General features: G+C 44.6%; 1 protein-coding gene across 6 annotated transcripts in view; it reads left to right on the top strand.

Annotated features, from left to right (window-relative positions):
* The first annotated feature begins 9838 nt into the window (after positions 1-9838).
* The window catches only part of MARCHF8 (membrane associated ring-CH-type finger 8), a 102515-nt gene continuing 91236 nt past the window's right edge, over positions 9839-21117 (top strand). Inside the window, exon 1 of one of the 6 annotated variants that reach the window (XM_063338370.1) lies at positions 9839-10103. The gene's annotated coding sequence lies outside the window, so the exon portion shown is untranslated. The other 5 variants (XM_063338369.1, XM_063338377.1, XM_063338372.1 and 2 more) reach the window with 5 other exon arrangements.

Genomic DNA, 21117 nt, shown 5'->3' on the forward strand with positions numbered 1-21117 from the left:
ATGCTTGCAATGGTTAGAATGTTGGGTGGAAAACAATGCAAAAAGGTGATTTCCTTTCTGTAGTTACTGTCCTGTTTAAAGATTATTGTCTAAAATCAGTAGATGTGCTTAATAGAAAGATGAACTTAGGCTGTTTCTTGTGAAGCAGGTGTGTTTAGAACCATTGGGATATTGTGGGCGATAACACTTGGGTTTTAATCTGTAAAACTGTAATTATTCACTTTATTAGTAGAAGTTTTCTGAAACAGTCTCCTGTTCTCTTTAGCTCGTTTCAATTCCTAGTTTATATTTGATGTTTCTAAGGTTACTTATGTGTACTATTTAATGTTACAAGCATCTCTGTGCACAGGTAAAGGGACATTCCTTTTCACGGTGTTAGTTTTTGTATTCCTTTTCCCTACACACACTGAGCAAATATACAAATCAAAGGTTTTGCAAGCAAAATGTTTTAACTCATCAGAAATGCTTCTGTAACCTTTTTTCCAGAAAAGAGCAATTGCTTGAAAAGATAAGGAGGGTTGCATTTCAGCCATGGCATATTACATAAAGGACGTGAGATGTCCGTGGAGACCCCAGTCTGAGAGCAGATTTGGGATAAACCAGTCAAACGTACAAAATGAAGACAGATCTATGTATTTCTAATGACGCTTAGGCTGATAACTGGTTTTGACCTCTTTTATATTCATAGACCTCTGGTGAAACACGGATTCCTTTATTTATCAGCTAACCTTCTTGGACAAAGTATTTCAGCAAACTGGTCTTTGTCCTCCCCCATTGCTTTGTTTACAGTTGGATGGATGCTTGCCTTATTCTTCCTCTTGAAGGGAAATCCACCCCTCCCTTTTCATTAGAATTTGCAGCCATGGCTTAAAGAAGGGATCCTTTACTTCAGCTCTTCGGGCCTTCTGAGATCTTACAGGATTTTTCCTGATGAATCTTTCCGTTTGATAAGAGTTTCACTAAAATGGTTGTGTGGTTAAAGAACACATTGTACTTCAAAGCATATCCAGTCTTTCAAGAGCGATGTGCCAGAATTTCTGTATATTTCTCTCTCAAAAGATGAAACCACGTCATCCAGCCACATGTGAATTGATTCCTTGAGCCAAGTTCTTTCCTGCAGCTATTCCATGAATAAAAAACCCCACTGTAAACAGCTTCTCTTAGGACCGCTAGCTACATCTTATTAGACACTCAAATGCAGTTGTTTCAAAGCCACCAAATATGTCAAAAGGAATGCACTGTTTAAGAAAACTGCAGAACCCAACATGCATTTTGCCTTACCAGTCTCTGTCTATAGCTTAGGTTCTGCTTATTCCAGCCATTCCTGCTGCCTACCACACATACACACTTTCAGCAGCTGGGAGACCACATTTTCACCTCTTTTGTGTATCAGTCTTGGTCTCCTTCATCTTTTTTTATCAGTGAGTCCATGAATAAGCTACTATGTTTGGGTTTCTTGTTAATGCAAACGTGTAATTTTTTGCTCTATGTTCTTTTGTGGCCATTTGTGTGCATATTTCTTTGAAAGTATTTTAGCTCGTGTCATTGTTTTGCCTTTCTCATTAACAGGTTTTTAGGAAAAAAAATCCTTGTATAAGCAGCAATTTAATAGCATATCTACAGAAGTTTGCATAAAAGAGGAAGTCAGCTATTTCCCAGTTACTTTAAGTCTTCCGTGCAGTTTTTTGGTACGCTGGCTCATTTGAAACAATTTCTGCCAGCAATGTTCAGTGTTAAGAGGTAGGTTTTGTTTGTTCTGCAGTATCTTACTGGAATGAGGCTTGACTAGTAATGAAATCTTTTTCATAAATTATTACAAGCATCAGTCTGCAAAAGAACTGCATCTAGAAGTGTGGTCCACTAGTTTGTGCGTAACTTTTCTCTTTGCATAGGGACTTTGTGACAGAGAACTTGTGGAGCTTAGTTCTCTGTGTGAAGCTGCAGAGAGGGGACACCAGGGGGCAGCGGAGGCATTTACGAATGGCAAAAGCTCTGGTTTGATCCAGTCGTTGGAGATTTACAAAGAAAACCACAGATAAGGAAAACTGTGATCATTTCTTTGTGACTCTTACTCAGCCCACTCTGAACAGATCTGAGGAGGTCAGCAATAGTGTAGATTCCTTCCCTTTTCCTAATTCCAAAGTTTTTTCCAAAAAACTTTGAAAAGAATGGAAGAGTGCCTCAAAAACAGGATTGTATGCTGGTTTTGTGATGTAAACTATTGGGTAATCTTAATGTATTGCACAATAGAGATTCTTCTCTACTCCTCCCCTGTAACCCTGCAAGTATGGATTTCAGAGGTGTCTGCTACCTAAGTTATGCTGGATGCTATATATGCAGTAAAATTGTACCTGTCCCCGTAATTTCATACTGTAGAATGACAAATACTGCTTCTTATGGATACAGGGTGAGGATATGAAAGAATAAATTTAGTGGTATGTGAGGAGAGTACACCAGTAACTGCTCAACCAAACTGACTTGTCCTTTCTGGCCTTGCAATTCAAAAAGCTTTACAGGTCTTCAGCAACAGAAATTTATTTCTAAACCACACTTTAAGGCTGTCTTCAATCCTTTTTAATCCAATCATCAGTAGGGCAGATTACTATATATCATGCATATAGTGTGTGTATTATAGCTACATAAGGATTATATATTCTAATCACATCTGGATGGTGAATTATTGCTGAAATTACGTGTTCTGCCCAGCACCAGAAATTCAAAACAATACCTAATCATGAAAATAGTATGATTTAAGAAGGTTAATGAGTTGGAAATAAAAGCAGTAAAGTTTTCTAAAAGGAAAAATCGGGGGGTTTGAAACACCCTCTCTTCTTTCTCTGTGGTGTTGTTTTGGGGTTTTTTTAACAAGTGAATATGATTAAAAAAATAATTGGACTATTATGTGTTTTCTCTCTCCCTTCTTACCATAAACTTACTGTGCAGACAGTCTTTATATTTTACTTGAACTGGTGTTGTTCGAACAGTAGACTTGGATTTATTTTGCATTAATCTAATTTGTACTTAATGTCAAGTGCTGGAACTGTCACCCATAATGGGCCATATTTGGGATATGGTTGTGGTTTGCTAAAAACCTGCGCTGGGTGGTCCAAAGTTACAACACAGAGATGTAGAAATACCTTTGGTTTTAAATGTGGTCTTGACACTGGGAGATGAGTGGCAGGATTTCTTCCTAGCATTGTCTGACTTGCCAGTGATCATAGGTGGTTTGCTTTAGTGGAAACATTGAACTCATCAAAATAGATGGGATTAGCTTGAGATCCATCCAGTCCAGCATCTGTCTCTGAAAATTGGCGGTAACAGACACTTCAGAAGAAGGTGCAAGAATTCTGTAGCCGAGTGTGCAGGAACCTGTTTTCAACACTGGATCTTACCTCCTATGCTAATGACTGATCTGGATTGTGAAGAACTTGCTGTCTCAGTGTACAGTATGATATTAATTTGGAGGCCCATAAAGCTCTAAAACTCTTCTTGAATCTTGATAAGATTCACAGTCTCATCTATTTCTATTTATGTGTAATGTGAAAAGCATTTTCTTTCACTGTATTTTTGAATTTCCTACTATTTTTAATTTAAATTAATTTGGTCTAGTGTTATGAGGAAAGGACAACAGTGTCTCCTGAATATTCAGTATGTTCTGTGTTTGTATCACATCTCCTCTTACTCATCTTTTTTATGGTAGCGATTCACTGTCTTTGCTATTCCAGAGCTTTAATCATGTTTGCTGTCCTCTGAATCTCCTCTAATTTTGCAATATACTTTCAGAGATCCTTCTGTCTTCTTCAGTTCCCTGGTTCCCATTTTCCTGTCTTGTATATTTAGCTTTAAGCTGCTTAAAGTACTGTTACAATGGAAGCTTCTAAAATTGTGATTAAAATAATATCTGGTAAAATAGAACCAGGGTTCTTCTGAGGGAGGTCATATAGAAATGCGTGGTATTATTAAACTAACTGTACTCTGGACAGGGTATAAATAGCATTAGTTAGAGTATGAGGAGAAAATGTAGGAAAGCTCTGTAAGGGGAACATCTAGCTGAGTTCAGCACAGTAGCTGTGCTTATGAGGAAGATGATGTCTGGGTTTTGTTACACAGAAACAGGCTGCCTATTTTTATGCCTTTACCACATCTGCATGTTGGGTGCATGCAATCTATCTGTTGCAGACTGCTAAGAGGTAGACTCAGAAAATGTCTTTCCTCCTCTGCATCTTCGGGTTTGGGGCAGGAAGTTAATATAACTTTCTATACGCTCCTCAATGGCCTGAGTAACAAACCTGGAAGTGCAGCACACCGGTCAGATCCTTTTTCTGAATTCTGATCAGTAGAGGAGGAAACTTTTGGGTGGTTTTTTTTCTTTCGCTTTTTGCAAAGCAGAGGAAGAAAATGGTAAGCTGTAGTCCCAGCTGCAGTACCACCTGACCCCTGGAGATGCATCACTTGTCACTGAGCTTCACTTTTTTCTAGTGGTGCATATCCTGCCTTGATAAGCGTTAAATTTACTGGGGTACAAAGAAGGAACTAAGGTAGAGACTTCTCCTTTCTTTTATCTGGATCCTAAATTACTTGCAGTGCTATAAGCCTTAACCAAGTGTGACACCTGAACATTGTTGATTGGATTTCCCTAGAGCAGTTCACTCATACCTAGACAACTAGTTTTATCTAGAGAAATTATCCTAAAAGGTCAGTTTGTTGCATTTTCCAACCTTTTCCTTAGTTTTGAGGCTCAGCAATGAGAAAATCACTATTAACGCTTCTACAGAGGGTAGCATTTATGAGGCCTGGGTTAGGCTTTATGACTGCAAAAGCTTATCGGCTCTGAGATGGATTCAAAGCTGTATCCAATCTTGTCAGTCTTCAAAGGCACCCTCAGATGACTCTGAAGATTTGCTGAAGTCTGCTGGGCTGTGCAGCCGTCTGCCTGTTGGTCACACGCCGTGCCAGCTTAAACTTGCTGCACACAGGGCTGGCTACAGTCATTGTCTGCCGAATGCACAATGTACAGGGGTCTTACGTCACTGTACTGGGAGAAAGGTTACAGTTTGGTTAGCGGGCAGGAATGCTTTATTATCCTGTTGCTTTCCAAGTGAGACTTTAATGGCTGATGCCACTCTGTTTCAGAGATGAGTTTTGAATGATCTCATCCTGGTGATTTTCCATGGCCAGGTTTTAGTACAATGTATTACTGCAATACTAATTTATATCCTGCATCTGAGACTGAAGAAAACTTGATAAATTTCACACACTTGGAAATACACTTCTTAAGATGTCTGCAAATCACCTACTTGGAGCTCTGGTGATAGAAGCTTTGAAATCTGGTGTGTTTCTGGCTAAAGCTGCACAACTTTAGTCATCCTTGAACAGACTTTGAACAGTGCGTTCTGCTGGGTCACTGCTTGCAAGTCACCAAAAGTGGGGCTCACAAAGACACATAATATGAGAAAGAAAAATGGTGTCTTTCACTGCCTGGATATGTCACCTGTATAAAATATTTGATGAGCTGTCTCATTTCTGGACTTCCTTCTCTCCAGTCTCACAAACAGAGGGTATGTGCTTTAACACTGTATGGTGCCTTTTCAGTGTGTAACATGTTTCAGGTGCTTGCCTTGCAATTCTCACGCATCATCTAATTTCCTTCATTCACTTCTAAGCTGTTGACATTTGCTGGAGCAGAATGCGGTTTTCAGACCGAGAACATCTTTCAGAACATTCATTCATTCAGCATCATGTCTGAACATTCCTGGTTATAACATTGAGGTTCTGGGCTGGCAAAGAAAGGGAGTCAGGAAAATGCTTAACTTGCTGTATTATTGAAATAATCTCAGCAAATCATTTTCCTCTTAAAATTGGCAGGAAAGATGCACCTAGTTTTCTTGATGTTGCAGGGGAGAGAATGGCAAAAAGGACTCATCCTATAGAGCAGACTTTAAAAACAATGCTGTGTGAAGCACGTTAATAACAGGTTTTAAGGAATTCCAGATCTTACAGAGGTAAATGAGGGAGGGTTTTGTTTGTTTTGTTTTTCCTTTTGGAACCTGAAATCATCTTTGTATGAATGAAAATCAGTCAGGAAGGACATAAGCTTTATTTGTATTTCCTTCCATCTTTCTTCTTGGATTCACGTCAGTTCCTTTCACCTTCCCCTAATGCTCCTCTTTTTCCTTCTCTTACCAGAATCTGTTTTATTCCCCTAGCACAGGCAGAAAACTGCAGAGCGGCAGCGCAGGAAGGAGTGAATCCTGGGCTCGCCCTCAGTAAGACTAGGCAACATCAGAGAGCTTCTGGTGAAATTCCCCTTGTCTCTGCCAGTAGCGTGCAGAGGAGAGAGTGAACAGACGGGGGAACGCGCAGCTCAGGATATGCAGGTGGAAGGAAGTAAAGAAACTGAGCTGACTTGGAGAAAAACTAGCAAGGAAAAAGCCTTAGGAGCACATCCTGTCCTGTCTCATGCATGTCATGTTTGCACGTGCAAGCACATATGCAGAGGAAGGCTTGTGTGTTCCCAGCGGCCTGATAGGGTACTGTCTGGATTTAAAGCTTCCTAGTCATCAGGCTCACCTTTTCTATTAGTTGTTGTTATCCAGTCTAATAGATCTGCTTCTCTACATTTTAAATTAATAGCCACAGATTCACATACGTGCCCGTGCAATGAATGAGCGAGCATGTATGTACTTGAGTGCATGAAGGTGTTTACGCCTGTCTATTCGTTGCAAGGGGTCTTTTGGGGATGTGGATTTTTGGGATTTACTTCAGCATGATCCCCTGCAAGACATTTGGGGCTGCTCCCAGCTCTGAGCCTGTAATGGCTCTTCTAATTACAGGGACATAATACTGCATGGTTTTGTACAAAAAGCTGCAAGGAAGTGTTTTGGTTTCTTAAGATGATAACATAGGAGACTGGTATGGCTCATTAAATATATAGTAGCAATAATTTTAATTTATATTTGGAAACAGATTTTCCCGAGAAAATCTAAATAACTTTGGATATCCAAACTACAGTGGAATTCTAAAGTAATCCCCTAAAGTATTGTGGAGTTGCTATGGAAACATGCAGGTGCTCAGACCGATATTATAGAATAAAACGATAATGTATAATTATCTGGGGAAAATTAATTGTGCTTTCACACATAGGAACTACTGTATGTATTGTCATAACTAAAGACAAAAAAGAGGGCATGGTTGTACAATGCATGTTTTTTACCATTTGGGATTTCTGCCCCACACACACTTTTCAGACCTTCCTGCTAAAAGGAGTAAAAGTATTTCTGAAAAGCGTAGTCTTAAAAACTATATGCTAGATCTGAGCTGCTTCTAGAGAGATTTGGAGTCTCCTGGGCAGAGAGGTACTTCTCGTATTGTGACTTTAAACAAATTGAATATATTGTTCATGGCAACTATTTACGATGGCCACAGGCGTGTGCTCCCAGTCCAGATCCCATGTGCAGGGCATCGGGCAGCTCTTTCTCTAGACCCATCAGTGTCTTCAGCTAAGCATGACATGCATTTCTAGGCGCATATTCCCCAACTATGGTTTTCCGTTAACTTTGAGCCAGAGGTATCCAATTAGCAAAGTGGAGATGTTCTGTTCCCGTGATTTTTTTAAAACCTTGTATCTCCTACTGGGACTGTGAACAGCAGCGCTAGCCAGCAGAATTTAAGATTTCCATTTGACTAATGGCCTTTAGCTTAAGTTTATTCTTTCTTCCCTATTTTTTAAATTAGTGGCAAATTTGGGAGGAGGGAGGGAACATTTGCAAAGGCTTAGGTTTGCATTTTTTAGTGAGGCCTTGAGGCATGGCAGGGAGGATGTTCCACGGTAGTGCTCTTCAGCGTTGAGGCTTTAGTCCTAGCTCTGCAGTCCTGTGTTCAGGAGGTTGTTGCTGAGCCTTTTAACTCAAGAGTAACACATGTTAAAATACTAGACAAGCTTTTCTGGGAAAATGTAAAGACTGTGGAGTAATAATTGCAAAACACAGGAAAGGCTTAGATCTGCAAAGGAATTTAGGCACTTTGCTCCCCGTGAGAATTAAGGGTGTTGTGCTGGTGGCTTATGGCGACTTCCTTCATTTCAGACCTAATCATTAGTTACTCTGCTTTGCCTGGAAAATCTGCCCTCTGTGCAACTGTATCTCTGTATAATTTCTACTCTATTCCAGTTGTGTCTCCAGGCCCCTTTTCTAGTCTGGCACGTGGTACTGGGTGGTGAGCCATGCTGTACCCACAGTGGGATACAATCCTAGCCTGAAAAATAATTTTAAAAAAAAAACACAAAAAAACAGACTGAGAGGATGAAGGAGGAAAACAGCCGGCTCTGAGATGTCCCCGTGGCCTCAAGGTAAGCCAGCAGTACAGTTTAGGATGGAAATTGATTCTCTTTACAAGCCAGCGTTACAATACGCTGCCGATCAAGAGGAGATGATTATCATCATATATGCACGTTACTATACCCTCTCTTGTAAGAGGATACAATCTAAGTATCTGTTTTTTAACTTCAGTCTACATAGGACTAAATAGGAGTTGTAGACACGCTCTCCTCTTCGCAGGAGGACGCAGTGTACTCTGTGGGTGCTGCTTCTCCCGCCCTCACTACGTGGGTGTTCTGGGTCCTAACGTGTAGTGATACAATTTCAGTGCAGCTTCTGGGCGCTGTGCAAATCTATTGCAAGATGTTGTTTTTCTGTAGGGGGTAGTTGTACTCTGCATCAAAAGGAGTTACCTTACCCATTTTATGCTTTTCTCACGGCTCTCTAAAGGTAGATGTAATCTCCCTGAAGTTCTGTAAATTATTGATATGAAAAGGTGCAGACTCAGGAGATTAAAACTTTGACTAGGTTAGGTGAATGAACTTGCATGTCAAGTCATGATCTTTCCGTCTTTTCTGCCTGGTTTCTCTTTAATAGTATCTGCTTTTTTGTCTGTGCTGCACTGACAGAAACAGTTCAGCGAGGCTGCCCCTCTTCCCCTTCTTTTTCACTTATTCCCAAGTGGGATGGACACAGTGTCTGGACAGAGAAAATCTCTCCCTTGGCATTTTCTCATAAAACTCTCACTGTTGTTTTTTTCCCCTGTGTAATTCACCTCAGTAGTATAGTTCACGTATTCCAGCATATTGCGGGAGATCTTTTTTATTACCAATTTTCCTCTTTGGGAAGAAATGACTGAAGTATGCTACTTACCAAAGGGAAGTGTAAAATAGCAACAGAGATTATGGCACCCAGATATAGCTATGGGGCAAATTGATCAGCATCCTTTTAGTCATTGAACCTTTTCATTTACATAATCTTCTGCTGAGAAATCAATACATGCAGGTGAATAACTAACACAAAACACTTTCTAAAGGTGGCTATAAGCCACCTTCAAGCTTCAGGCATACATATTTACAAAAAAAAAAAAAGTTGAACGGCACCTTGTGGAGTTAGTTTAGCTATTTTCTTCTAATTCTGCTAAAGAGCAAGGCGTTCTTCCCTCGGACATGACATAAGCATCGCTGTTGGTGGCAGGAGGAGGTCAGGCTGACAGCCGTGCCCGGGACCGCTGCGGGCTGCCCGCTTCGCTGGCCATTCTCACCTTCCCTTTCCCGGTAAGTCGCCGGCCCTGTCCGGTCCCCGGCCGCCCGCGCTCACCCAGGTGCCCGCAGCACCCCCGACCCCGCGGGGTGTCCCCGCTGGGAGGTGCGGGAGGACCGAGAATGAGGACGGCGGGGCCGCATCTCCGCGCCCGCCTGTCCTGACCGCGGCACCCCGGCCCGGGGAGGAAAGTTTAACCGTGAGGCGACGGGGGCGGGCCCTGCCCCGCCGGAGGGAGCCGCCTCCCCGGCCCGGCGCTGCCGCCTCGCTTCCCCGTCCTCCTTCGGGCCATGGCGGCGGGGGCGGGCCGGGGCGGGGCGGCGCTCTGACAGGCAGCCCGGCCGGCCGGGGAGCCGCGGTAAACAGGAGCTGGGCGAGAGAGCCGGGGGTGCCCCGGCCCCGCAGGAGTCTCCCAGCCCCCGGCGCCTCGGCCCGCCGTCCCCCCGGCCCCGGGCATGGGCGGCAGCAGCAGCCGCCGCAGTCGGAGGAGAAGCCGCCGGCCCGGGCCCTCTGCGGGGCACCAAGGTAGGGCTCGGCCGCCGCCCTGGCCGTGGGGAGCCGCCGCGGGGGCCGAACCGGGTCCGCGGCCCCTCCGGCGCGGGGAGGCCGGGTCCGGCGAGGCCGGGCCGCGGGGGGAGGGGGGGCTGCCCTGCGGTCCCCGCTCGTCCCGCCCCCACGGGCACCACCTCGCCCCTCCGGCACCGGCGGCGGGGCCGCCCGCAGGTGAGGCCGCTCCGGGAAGCCGGTCGGTGCCGGCGGCCAGCAACAGGCAGCTGTGCCGGGGCGGCGGGGCCCGGCCCACGGCTGCCCACCCCCTCACACACGCAACCCACCGTGGGACCGGCTGTCGTGGCGTGGGGAGCCGGCCGGGGCAGCGGGGGTCGGCCCCGTGGGGCCGGGGCTGCAGTGGAGCCTCCCGTCTTTGGCCGGTGCGGAGGCTCCGCTCGGGAGAGTTCAGGGCTGTCCCTCTGCGGGAGTGGAGGAAACGGCACCTAATTCGGTGGTAAGAGGCTTTCCCACCCCCGCCTGCTTTGTCTGCTCAGCCTCGGCTCCTCGCTCCGGCGGAATTAGCGTTCCGTAAGGGGGGAGCGGGGGCGGATCAGCCGGGTGGGAGAAGGGGGCACCGTGTGGGCGCTGGGTCCCCGGTTTGGAGGAGGACCCGAATTTGCATTCGGTTAGCCGGGTGGAACGAAGATACATCGGAGATAAAACTGTCGGCAAGATATGCTGGTCACAACGTGTTCGCAACGAAGTTTCACGGGAGACTGAGAAATAGTCAGAATTCTTTCATGCCTCCTGGAGCTAGTTGGCAGGTAGAGTAACGCTCAAGTTGTTCTGAAGTGTAACATTTTAACTTCTCCTCTTCTTAGTACACTGTACGTGCAAGCAAAGCTAGAATTGTAACGTGCCAATGCAAAATCAGTTTGTTTCGAAGAGGGCAGACGGCTTTGGCTCTGGACTTAGCAAAGGACTGGTATGCTCCGAGCAGAGAGGGTTTGTGGAATAACCCAGCAGTGTAAACACAGAAGGGACAATTTAGGTAGAGCTCAAGGGAGATGGAAAGAGATCTAGGAAGGAAGATGGGGGTGGAAGAGGAGAGCTGGTCTGACAATAACACTTCAGCTGAAGCAGCAGCACTCTCTATCAACTTCTGCTGCTGAAATTAGTTCTGGAATAGAGTCGGATGAGGCCGAGGTTGCTCCAGTAACAGCCCTAGTCAGAAATTTTCAGAGGGAAGTTTTCTTTGAAAAATGCTTGTTTATCAATCCAGAGATGTTTTCTTTGAAATCTATCAATGCTGATGAATTCCCACTGATGCAGAGTTCTGCTGGATCTGCCTCTGGACCAGGATCGCTGGAAACATCAAGGTTCTGGCCCCAGCACCAGGATAATACCTGCTGAGGGCTGCTGGAAGCTGCTTAGCTGTCGCCCAAACTGCTTGGTGCCAGACTCCCCCGAGCAGCCCTGTATCTGCTCAGTAAAAGTGACGTTCCCCAGGATTTGATTCTGCTACGGTTGCTGGAACCGATAGGTCTACCAAAGACTGAACAACTGCCCCTCTGCTGGGAACTTCATGTGACTTCAGTTACAGTCTGATGTGAACTTAAAATTCACAGTTCACTGAATATTTGTTATGATGGTGTTGGCTTTTTTTGTTGTAACTGGGCTTTCACCTAGCCCTAGTCAGTAGTCTTGCTTATAGAGGTAAACTAGTTGAAAAGAAGTGATTTTCTCTTTTGGAGTGTCATACCACAAGAAAGGCTGCAACCTTTTTCATGCCTCAGTGTATGGATATGTGGCCAGAACTGGTGGAGGTGTCCAGGTGAGGCAGTTATGATTCCAGTGCTAGAAAATCCACCTCTTCCCTGTCTGCTTTTGCCCGGTCTTAAGTTTTATGAGGATAGATTAATTTAGCAGGTTGGTTGAACTTTCTGTATTTCAGGATGAGATTTTTTTTTTAACGTATTTTTTTTTAAAAAACTTCTGTTATTTTAAGTCTAACTTTTTGGACAAGCAGCTCTCCCACGTTCAAGGGTGAAAGGACTCAATCTTCCCAGCTGCCGAGGCCGTCACACGTACTTTGGGCAACGTACTGAAGTCTCTTCTCTGCCAGCCTGATTTCCTTATTGCTCTTCCAAACAGCAGTATTAGTGGGGGAGGCAGATCAGTGCTGGCGTGCGGCAGCTCCCAGTAGTAACGCTGCTCAAGGAAGGAGCGGTAGATTCTTCTTACAAGTCCTGAGCTGATTCTGCTGTCTAAGAAAAAGGAGTCACCTGCTATGAGTCCTTCCTGCCGCACACCTCAGAAGCAGTCAGCCCTAATGTCACTGACCGATGGTGAAGAATAGAGCGAGCACGGCCATTTGCCAGGAAAAATGAAAACGGGAATGAAGTGTCCTCTTTTTATTTACTTATTTTATCTTATTTTTTGTTCTGTTTTGCTCTGGTCCTGCCCTTCTTCTCTTCCTCCAAAAAGGAACTCGTGATTCTGTAGAAGTGTCTAGCTAGTATTCTGTAAGGGGCTGTAGCTGGGCTACTTTAAAATATAAACAGGCTTTGAAGGAAGGAGCTTGCAGGAACCCTGGACATCATTGTGCTTGGACTGTGCATGTGGCAGACAGGTAGTGAACAGCAAAGCTATAGAAGGCTATAAAGAATGGAAAACTTCGAGTCTGGGAAAAACTTCACGTTTAGGGCAAAAGGTATTAGGTGGGAAATCTTCCTGGGGAACAGGCTGTCCAGTTACTGCCTGCTCCAGTTCTTTCTCTGGAGCATCTGCATCTAGCTGCTGCAGGAACCAAGTGAACCACATAAACCACGCATCTGATTCACCGTATGAATTCCCATAGCGAGGCGGAACTCGTGCAGGGTTTGCTGTGACTGCTGTGTTGCTGACTTGTGCATTGACTGCAGGGATCTGGTGGCAGCTTGCTTTGGCACAGCAGAGCTGGCATTAAACTTGCTGGCTGGGCTTTGTTGGTAGTGAAGTTTCACAGCTCTGTGTCCTTGAAACCCTCTTTGCCAAGTTAGGGCCACTTTTACTAGTTCTGTTGTCTGGCTTTTACTGAAAACACCGGTCGCGCAAAGAACTCATAATTTCCAAACCATTCTTTTTCACTGCTTACCACAATATTTTTTGTGGGTCTTTTATCAAAGAGTCTAACCACATTCATGTGAAGCATTAAAAAGCCAAATAACAGATTACATTGTGTTTATTGATTCTGGGGTAGGTAAATGGATAAGAGCTCTTGCAAGTTCAGTCTTTTAGCAATTAAAGATACCCTTTAAGAACAGTGTTATTCTTAAATGTAACTAATCACCAGAGAGTTCACAAACAGCAAGAGATAATCTCAACCATCCGCAGTTTCTAGTACTTGCAATTTCATCCCCCAGGGACCAGGGGGAAGGCTGGCCTTTATTACGTGCCCTGCTGGTTATCTGGTTTGGGCCATTTTAGATCAAAGGTGTATGTAAATTACTGTTCAACTTTTCTATCTTTTAAAATAGGTGCCTCTCTGGAGTTCACCTTCGATACTTGCAGGCAAGTGGGCCAGCTTGGTAGCGTATCTTGAATTTAACCAGAGACCTGGCAGAATATCATGGTTTATTGAACTCGACTAAAAACATTTTTGGAAATTTTGATGCCAGGTGTATGTCTGATAGGTGGAAAATACTAAAACATTCTAGAAATTGTGGGCTGAGATTTTCCATAGTTTGGTGAAATCAAGTCAACTAGTAGATGAGCACTTTTTCCCTGGAGATTCATTTCAGGATCCCAGTTGTAAACCTTGCAGAATATGTGGCCAGAATCAATATAGAATATAAATATTGTATATTTTGGGGTAGTTAAATCCTATGTATCAGTTAGGTATGCCTTGGTATCTGCCCCTTAAAGTTTCTGCGTGTCCTTCAGAGGGCATTAGGAGGACAGAATGCATGTCCCTAGTGCAGTCTGCAGGTGAGGCTGGTCATGAATAACTGCCCCAGAGTTTCTCCTTGGGAAAACAGGCATTGGATTTAGGAACATCATTTAACAGGTGACTGAAAACAACAAAAGGGTGAGTTTGTCCCCCAGTTTGTCCGTGTCTCCAGTAAAATCATGTGTTTCCACACCATCAAGGTTCATTACAAGGAATAAAAATATTCCCAGCTGTTCTTCCTGGAGCAGGCAGTTTGACTTCCATCATGTCCTGGACGCAGGACAAGAAACATTTCTCTTGGAATCAAAGGGTCAGTTGGATAAGACAGAGGGGAAGGAAGGAAAATAGAGAAGGATCTAGGGTGACGAGCTAAAAATGAAGGGAAAAAAATGGGTACAAGGTTACAGACCAAGCTGCTAATTTTTAAAAAGGCATACCAATCCTTGGTGCCTCCCTTCCTCTCAAATGTACTTTGCTTTTAAAAAGCCTTTCAGTTCCTCTTTATTGTGTGTACTGAGCCTGCAAGGAAGAGCATCTGTAGGAAAAAAACCAACTCTTCTCAATAAACACATAGGCTTCCCCTGGGTCTGATCTGCTGATTCTAATGACCAGCATAATTTGTCACTCAGCCTTACTTACTGCTCATAACTCTGTGCCTTTGGTGCAGCTTGAGGAGGGGGGCCGTGCGTCTGTTCTTGTCGCCGGAGTTGAGTTTTAAGTTCCGCTTTCTTGTTGCACAAGAATTTGTGTGGGGACAGCAGTGGGTGTCCATGTACTGCTGTGACTCCTAGCTCTGAAAGTTACTGACTTCTAGACATGGCTTTTGGGTGAATTTTGCCTGTGGAGGATCATTTGAGTGGTAGTAACTGAACAGGAAGCAACAGCCTCCCTGTGTACAACCTGCCCCATAGCACCAGTTAAATATTGAGGAAGCATTCTAGTGGGAGGTGTCCCTGCCCATGGCAGGGGGGTTGGAACTAGGTGATCTTTAAGGTCCCTTCTAAACCATTCTATGATTCAAATCTTGCTACTGTACGTGCTTCTCTTGGCAGCAGGGCTGAACCTGGCCTTTACCTTCCTGGGAGACGGGAGGTGATGTCACAGGGATTATTATCAGGAGCTCCTCCTCTCCCAATTACTGCAGGGCTTACAAAAGGGATGCCTTTGTTTAATTTCATTCATAATGACCTCTTGAAGCATCTCTTGGTGGAAGAGTCTCCTTCGAAACCAAAGGGGGCTGTAGCAAGACAAAGAGCCTTCTCTGCCTATTTATATTTGCTTTCACTGTCACTGGCTCCTCACGCCATCCAGGACAGAGGATTAATCTCTCTGATCCCTCTATTTCTAGTTGTAAAAGCGCAGTGTGCTATTGAGGGTGATTCACTACTAGGCCAATCCTTGTTATAATCTCTTGTAACTACGAATGCATCAGTCAGAAGAGGAAGGCTCATGGAAAAATGTGGCATATTTCTGTGTATATTTTTTTTTCTGTGTGTATATATATTTTTATGGGAAGACTGATGGATTGAAATACAGGGAGTGATGCAATACAGGGCTCTGCCGTACTTTCACAACATGGGCCACATTATAGCAAGAAATTCTTGCCCTCTCAGAGTGTGGTTTTGTCCCCTTCTCGCCTGTTTCCCATGGCCTCCTTCAGCAAACAGCTCTTAAGGGACTTGCACTTAACAGCATGATGAACTCTGCTACAATAGATAGAAAGTGAAAGTTGGCAGTGGCTTTTCTGTTCTTAATAAGTCTGGTGAAGTCTGACATACCAGAGCAATGTGAAGAGCACTAGGTAATAGTTTACCCTGGGTGATGACAGAGAGGAAAATACACATGGGAGGAGAGCAGGCTGGGTCTTTCTGGAGTTAACAGTAGGCTTTGTTTTTTCTTTTCTTTCTGGTAAATGAAGTGAGTTTTCCTTGTAGCTCTGCATCCAAAATGCTGTCCGTTTAAATGTGATTATTGTCATCATAGCTTCCAGGGTCGTTTTCATCTGGAGCCTGCCTGCTAAATCTGAACTGGAAGCACCAGGACTAGAAAGGACAGTTGTTGTCAGTGTTTTCTCTCTAGCGCAATCTGACCAATCATTTACATTGGAGCTGCTTCTGTAAAGTGCGTGTATGCAAGCATACGTACAGTATATAAAAAACAAGTAAACTGAAGACTTTCAGAGGAGGTGCTGCTCTTTAACGTTGAAAATGATCTCTGTATGAGAGGGTTTTCTTACACCAAACAGCATAAACGCATACTGAACTAAATCCTGTCTTGTTGCAAAGAGCAAAAAACAATCTGCTTAGCTCTAAAAAGAAGAGGAAGTTCACTTGCAGCTAAAGGTTTGTTGTGAGAGACAGGAAATCTGGGTCTTGTTGCTGCTTCTGGCCTCTCATTTCTGGTTTAAGCTACTTCACCTACATGTACCTTAGTTTCCTGCAACACAATTGTCCTCTATATCATGTTTTTTGTAAGGTTCTTGGGTTTTTTAAAAAAAAAAATATTTTTTAGCCTGCTTTCCAAGGGGAAGTGGGCTTATGCAATCACACTGCAAGTAACTTCTGAATCTGTTGGCTAAATGCCAAATATTTGCTGGAACTTCACACGTCACAGGAAGATGGGAGTGTAAATTGCAATGTCACGACCTAGAGCTGCAGCCTCACCCTGCCCCGGAGCCCGTGGAGATAGCGCTTTTTTAGACACAAGATAGTTTGTGTGGGTGAGCGGCCCTTACGAAGCCTGCAACCGCAGGATACCAAACTGTAGGATATCAGACTGCGCTAATCCTTCCGCCCATGGGATGGCCTTCTTCCCTTGCAAGGTGTTCTGAGAGCCCACGGGAAAAGGTTAAGTATTGTTAGTAATTTAGAGCTGGCGCCGTGCAGCAGACTCTTCACAAAACTAACGCGGCACAGTGCGGCAGACTCTTCACAGAATTAATGTTTGATAACATAAGGGGGTGGAGGGAGGAGAAATTCTCTTGTAAAATTACAGGAGTCTTGTCAGACTGGCTTGATCTTGGGCGTTAACAAAAAAAAGTAGCATGTTTGATTAAAAGATGGAAGAGGATTTTAACTTTGCTCTTGGCATAACAAAACAGAAGCTAATAAAAATGAGATCAAATTTCAGCCTTCTAAATGCATTGGTGTTCTTATGCAGTGTGTTAACACTGTAGCCTTGAAATATCTCGTTGCTTTTGGGCATGAAAACTCTATATATTGCCTTTTAGCAGTTCCTTTTCATGCGAAGCGTATTTTGTTTCTGTGATTCTCGTGACAGCAGCGTTAAGCTATTTTGTACTAGGGCCTAGGGCCTGACCTGACAGGGGAGGGTAACTTCTGACCGAGACTGCTGGAGTTAAGTCTTTCAAATCTTGCAAAAAATATTCACCAAGCTGCTTTCCTTGCAAAATTGCAAGGCTTGAAAGGTCTCCATGTTGTTCTATACAAGCTGCTACATGCTTTGGCAGGTGTGTGAGAGTCCTGCTCTGGTACACCTGTGGAGCTCTGCGGCTCCCAAGGCTTTTTAGATATGTGATTCTTTTTATGTGCCTTCCCAGGAGCATAGGAACATTGCACTGTGATGTTCTCCAGGCAAATTACTGGGCAGGTGGGATTCGCAGCTCTGTATTTTCAAAATGGCAAGAGGTTCAAAATTGTTACTCCTTGCCCTTTCCTGATCCATCTGCTTAGTCTCTTAAATGGGTGGCTTTGTTTCTAGCGGGGCAATGTACAAGTGATAGACTAGAACCGCAGCCTCAAAGCTGCGTGTCTAAAGCAGCGGGAGATGGCCCTGCCGGCGCTGTGCGCCTTGTACCAGGGTTGCCAAAGTGCTTCTTGCTTTTTACCCCTGCTCAGTAAGGCTGCATCAGAGAAGGACGTAGCAAAGTGTGGAAGCATCTCCTCTACATACCTACGTGCCAAATGCAGCAGGGCAGGTCTGATGTATGCTTTGTAGTCTTTTGGTAGTTTTCTTCTTCCCAGGATCGGAGTCTCCCATGGGTCAGCGTTTGGTGTTTTGGGGACTTGAGGCACTCATATCTGCACCAGGCTTTTATTCAAGTAGTGATGTTGGTATCAACTTCTCCAGCCACACGGCAAGGATCCCAGCTCAGTTGCTGTTGAACACGTTTGATTCAAGATAAGATTTCTCCCTCACTTTCCTTCGTTAGTGATACCCTGGCAAGAAGCAAACATAGCGTTGTGTGGTCCAGCTGCCTGAGAGCAAGGAGGCTGAGTCAGGATCAGTTCCTTGTATAGAAAGGGAATTAGATACATCATGTGTTTTATTCTTGGCTGTGATCTTCCATTGTGTCTGATAGACATTTGTTATGGTTGTTTGCTTTCTCTGTGTACTTGAGCTCTCCTTGTCAGCTGGGACACGTGTTCAGTCCATCTTACCCATCTTTGAGTGACTACTGGGGAGTTTTTCAGTCGGCGTGTTCTCACTCTGTGGTACTACAGATGCTTTGCACAGACTTGGTGATGTCTGCCCGTGATGCCCTGCAGGCATGCTGCTGGTTGCTGGCTTGTCAGCTGCCTTTTCAAGTCCTCAGAGCTGCTGTATTTAGGCTCTCCGGTTTGTAAGACATGCGTGGGTTTGGCTTAGCCTGTCTGTCCTGGCTGTGCCTGGTGCAGGGCTTGCAGAAGGAGGCTGCAGGGATGGTTCTGCCCCAGGGTGGACGCTCTACTCAGGGAAGGTATGTTTGCCAGTTGCATCTTAGTGCTTTGGTATTACTTCCCTTTCCACAACGCCCCACAAACCATATACACATCCCTTGTCACACAGTTTGCATTGCTGCTTCTGTGAATGAGGGAGGAGAAACTCGGAGAGCTGATGATCTGGACTCTGAGTGGCCTCCTTAGAGCTGTATCCTGTGTGGCTCATGGACAGGTCTTTGTGGTTGATGTAATCTAACTAATGCATATGAGAGACATCTGAGCCAGGAACAGGGAATTTAATAAGATGACGAAACTGTTGGGTTTCAAGTCTGAAAGTGATTCTTGTCAGCAGGGAATGGGAGTGGAAAGCAGCTTGACTGTATGCAGCACATCCCGCCGAGGCCAGTAATGTGGACATACTGCAGCACAGACCTGCTTTTCTGAGATGCTGTTTATCCTTCGTCTCCAGCAACCCCTGTGAGTCAAGGAAAGTTGGCAAGTTTCTGAGCCGAGCCTTTCTTCCATGTGCCTTTTCCTCTTCCTTTGTTGGAATGTGCCAAAAAAAAAAAGAAGAAAATCACTGGCAGGCTAAGACATACTTTAGCACGGTGAGCAATAAACCAGGGCAGTATGCCGTCGCTGGGCCTTCTACGACGTCTTTTGTAAAAGATGCCACTCCAAAGTGACACCTGTCAGAGGGATGGGTTACTCGAGCTTGTAAGTGTCTTCACCACTGGTGTGTGAAGGCGGCTGTGCCTTTCCAGACCTCTTAATCTCCCCTTGCCATTCTTTCTAGGCTTTGAGTGAGAAACCTGAAGATCTTAAGAAGTCTTTTCTTGGCTGAATGATAGCTGCTCCCTCTTTCCTGTCTTCCCGGCGAAGATGACTGATAGATTACGGCTTTTGAAGAGATACTGAATGTTGTAACGTGTAGTCCTAGGAAAGGCAGTGACTAATTTACAACTGACTGCGGCTCCAGCTCAATCAGACGATTGCTAAAAATAATCCACCTTCTAATTCCACAGTTGATCTCCACTTAGAGAAGTATTCAAATTTATAACCTGCAGACAGGACAAGATCAGGGACTGAAGTGATATCTCTGTTTTGCCAGTTGGGAAACTGTGGGCAGAGTCAGTGTTTGAGAAGGGAATTAAGGGGAGAGAGCAGGTGCTGTAAGGGTGATGGCACTGACTTTGCCCTGGATTCATGCTCAGCCTTTCCCCCAGCTAAATGCCGCAGGGTGCAGTTTTGCCAGCAATGTCTTTTTTTCAGGCAGAAAGGAAGTCCTCCTTGGTGGGAATCTTCTTTTTTCTTTTTTTTTTTTTTTTCCTTTAAAAAAAAACAACCACCCCCACCCCAAAAAACCCACCCCGTGAGCACACAAACAAACATTGATATGTATGTTATTCCTGCTTGAAGCTGTTACGTGGCATTGGTTGAGCATTGTAAGACGGCTGCCCGGCTTTGCTGCAGAAGCAGCACAGCAAGGATGAGGGAGCCTTTTCAGCCGAGAGATTTACCATTTCCTGAGACTGGGGTCTGATTACTTTTTAGCCTCTTACTGGTTTCGTTTCTAAGTTAGATTACTGGTTAGGTTACTGTCCTCTGTAATGGTGCGGTGAGAGATCAGCTGGCCTTGCTGAGCTGTGAAACTTCTGTTAATAACTCTGCAGGGATGTGAGACTGTACCCTGTAAAACAAGAAGAGTAACTTCTTCCGGGACGAAGGCCTTTGTGCCGCATTGAGAGAGAGCACAGCTAATGGAGAAGGACTGTGTCAGCCATGAGGTCACTTGTGACGCAGGGGGACCTTGCCTGTTCCTAAGCACAGGGCTGCTTCCTCTAGCACCCAGAGACTTGGAAATGCCCCTTCCATGGAAATGTTCAAGGCCAGGCTGGATGGGGCTTTGAGCAGCCTGGTCTAGTGGGAGGTGTCCCTGCCTGGGGCAGGGGGTTGGAACTAGATGATCTGTAAGGTCCCTTCCAACCCGAACCATTCTGTGATTCTGTGACTGAAGGGAACAATCGGATCCTCCAAGGAGAAAGCAGCAGTGTTTTGGTCACTTGTGGATTCCTCTCTCTTCAAAAATAGCAGAATTCATATCCTTCATCTTTAAATACTTCACGACCATCTTGATGCTGCCGTACAGCCCACGTGTGGGAGCCTGTGCCAAAGATGGGACTGTCTCTGGGGTGGAACATGCCAACAGTTTTAAGTGAGCAGAAAACTGAGGAGATTTTGTCTTGATTTTTCTAACATCTGTTGCATTTTGAATAGGGAGTAGGGTTTTTTTTTTTCAGTTAAAAAAAAATCTTTCACTTACCATTTAAAAATAGTTAATAAAGAAATATGTCTTTATCTCTCCATTGGCCCAATTCAACAGACATTCAAGTTATTTGATTTAGTAATTTTTTTATCTACACTTTGGAAGGACAAATGTCTCTGAATATTATTGTAA

This window comes from Chroicocephalus ridibundus, chromosome 6 (assembly GCF_963924245.1).
Source record: "Chroicocephalus ridibundus chromosome 6, bChrRid1.1, whole genome shotgun sequence".
NCBI classification, from domain to species: domain Eukaryota; kingdom Metazoa; phylum Chordata; class Aves; order Charadriiformes; family Laridae; genus Chroicocephalus; species Chroicocephalus ridibundus.